This window comes from Myotis daubentonii, chromosome 10, assembly GCF_963259705.1.
Source record: "Myotis daubentonii chromosome 10, mMyoDau2.1, whole genome shotgun sequence".
Taxonomy (NCBI): domain Eukaryota; kingdom Metazoa; phylum Chordata; class Mammalia; order Chiroptera; family Vespertilionidae; genus Myotis; species Myotis daubentonii.
In genome coordinates this window covers 65,400,746-65,403,938 of record NC_081849.1, presented here as the reverse complement: position 1 = coordinate 65,403,938, position 3,193 = coordinate 65,400,746, and the positions used below count along the sequence as shown (strand labels likewise).

Here is a 3,193-nt window from a genome sequence, read left to right as displayed (position 1 = left end):
CAGAAAGGAAACATACACCAAGATTAAACTTACCTAAACAGTGTCTTTGCTTTTTACATGATGGGAGTGTTTCCTTTGCAAAAGCCTCACCACCACTACTTCATCTGGGACTTTCTGATACATGCACAACAAAGGTGATCAGCTACTTGAAAGGAGGAAGATGATAAGGCAGGTGGTTCATTGAAATTAGAAAGTAAAGAGGCCTCGGCATCTTGGCCACTGACATGCCATCCAAACTGAGGAAGACCCAAAAACTTCAGGGCCACGTAAACCACGGCCACAGCCTCATCAGCAAGCACAGGAAGCACCCAGGAGGCCGAGGTAATTATGGTGGCTTGCATCATCACAGGATCAATTTCGACAAATATCACCCAGATTACTTTGGGAAAGTTGGTATTAGGCATTATCACTTGACGAGGAACCAGAGCTTCTGCCCAGCTGTCAACCTTGATAAACTGTGGACCCTGGTCAGTGAGCAGACAAGGGTAATGCTGCCAAAAGCAAGACTGGTGCTGCTCCTATCATTGAGGTAGTGCAATCAGCTACTACAAAGTTCTGGGGAAGGGAAAGCACCAAAGCAGCCTGTCATTGTGAATGCCACATTCTTCAGCAAAGGAGCTGCAAAGATGAAGGGTATTGGTGGGGCCTGTGTCCTGGTAGCTTGAAGCTACCTGGAGGGAAGTTCATTAAAAAATCCACAAGTTTAAAAAAAAAAAGTAGAGACCTCTGGAGTCGCTTGTCTCAGCCTGTTTCCTCCAGCAGATGCTCAATCCTCTGTCTGCCTCGTGTGGGCCTGCCCCAGATCCTTTGTGAGGGCTTTGGAGTCTTCCTGTTGCCAGTGAGAAATGCAGGTTTCCCCCACACACAGTGGTAACTGCCAAGGGACTTGATTTTCTAGGGCCATTCCTGCTCTTGCCCGGGTCCCAGCTGTCATGCAATCTGAGCATACCATGTCATATCCAAAAAATCACCAACAAATCCCCCCTCCCAAATCCAGACAGACAAATGTTGAAGATGTTGCTGAAAAGTTCCAGGAGAAGGAAAAGGGGATTTCATGGTACTTCCTTAGCTGGGATAAAGTACTGAAGACTATCCTAAGTGTTGAGAAGGACTCAAGAATGGGGCAATCTAGCATAAGCATCCAAGTGGTAGAAACCGTAAATGCCAGCCCCCTGAGACAGAAGTTGGCGTGTGTGAGAAATAGGAAGAGGATGAATGTGGCTAACACTGGGCTTCTCAGAGTGTTGTCTATAAACAGTCTGCAACAAGATGAGGAATTTGTGCCAGCACATAAATTCAAGTACTACTTCATCAGCAAGAAAGTCTTGCTTTAAAAAAAATAGCTGAAGTTAATAGTGTACTTAAGTATACTTAGTGATATAATTGAGTCTCTAATGGTATATATTCCTTTTTTAGTTTTGCAGAAGTATATGAAGAATATTAGAGATATATAGCTTAAGATTATATAGTTAGATATAATTTTGTGGTTTAACAATTTAAAGATATGCTAATATATTTTATTGTCAAAAAGAGAACATTGACATGAAATAATTCAATATTTTATAAATCTCCTATAATCCAATAATCACTATTCTTTTATTTTTAATAACATTCCAATCTTTGTTCTTCTGCATATACTTTATGCCATTTCAGTCATCTGGTACACACACACACTTTTGCTTTTGCAGTTGATATCAAATCATATGCATTGTATACCCCTATAAATAGAAATAATGAGTAATATCATTTTAACAACTACATAATAATCAATGGTTAACAATTGACTTAAGCATCTACCTTCATAAGACATTTATTTCCTTGTTTTCCCATTGTTATAAATAACGTGGCTATGAAAATCAAAGTACATACTGCTTTCCTTCCTTTTGCATTATGTCCTTAAAAAAGTTCCCAGAGTTGAAATACCAAGTAAAATAGTATTTTAAAATATGGGTTTAAAAAACTCATGCTTGCTATATACTGCTTTATTGCATATGCATATTTAATTATTTTAAATTTTATCTGCAAGGCTTTTAATACAAGGTAATTGTATTTTTAATAATTCTCAATTCTGAAAGAGTTAGCATCCACAAATGAACTTATGCAAAATATTTTATTGCATATATACATATATATGTGTATTTTCACAATTCAGTTAATTAAATAATTAATAAAATTATTTGTTGAAACAATTTCTAAGAAACACTAGACACTAACATCTGAAATCTTAAGCACTTAAAAAACAGATGCAATCTCTAAATAGCCATTGGTCTTTCTGGAGCCTTTCTATATGTAACCTTGTCATTTAAAGCGCCAGCTACCAGGTTGAACTCAGGCTGTGACCCAAGTTCACTCTTCCCCAAAGAGGCAGGTTTGTACCACTAGAACTGGGAAGAATCTAAAGGAATTCAGTGAGATACACCAAAGACAAACCAATCAACCACATTAAAAAGGGAGAGGCTTTACGTAATCCTATCTAGTTATTTTTTTAATAGTAACATTTAGTTTTGATGTATTAACTAAATTATAGAGCTGAACACAAAGATTTACTTTTATTTAGTTTTTTAAAGATATTAAGATCTTAGCCATTTTTTCGTTGCTAACAATATTATGGAATTTCAAAGTAAGTCTTTTCTTTTTATGACTTCCTGGTCACCGATAGTTGTGGCAGGCCCACACAGGTAGAAGAGAGAGATGTCAATGACCCCATGTCTGATTCATGATCCATGTTCCCTGTGATTTTAAAAAGAAGACATAGTTTAAAGAGAGCCGGGCCCAAAGCCAAAATGTGATTATATTAGGTTCCCTTTCACACCAGCATTCCAGTCCAATTTGGCCTTTATCAGCCCTGAAAAGGAATTTGATTCATTTAGCAGACAATTTTTGTAGATACATGCTGAGCATTCAATAACATCCTTCCCTCTGTTCTGCTTGTGACTTTGACACCAACCCCTTATTAAATCCAATAGGTAAAGGATAGAAAATACCACTTTTCCATGAAAATGTTTGCATGTGGGATTCTGCAAAGGGTGCACTGAGTGCTGCTGGCCACCTGCAAAGGTTATTATTTCACAGTGCTAGTCACACTGTATTTTGAAAACACTTCCCAGGAAAGGTTGACCAGAGGGAGAGAGCTAGCAGTGCTGAATGGCTGAATGGAGTAGCTGCTTGTGGACAAGGGTTTCAGGCCCACCCT

At 38.2% G+C, this 3,193-nt stretch overlaps 1 pseudogene; it reads left to right on the top strand.

Moving 5' to 3' along the window:
* Positions 1-224: 224 nt before the first annotated feature.
* On the top strand, positions 225-665 carry LOC132211520 (large ribosomal subunit protein uL15-like; annotated as a pseudogene).
* Positions 666-3,193: the final 2,528 nt, after the last annotated feature.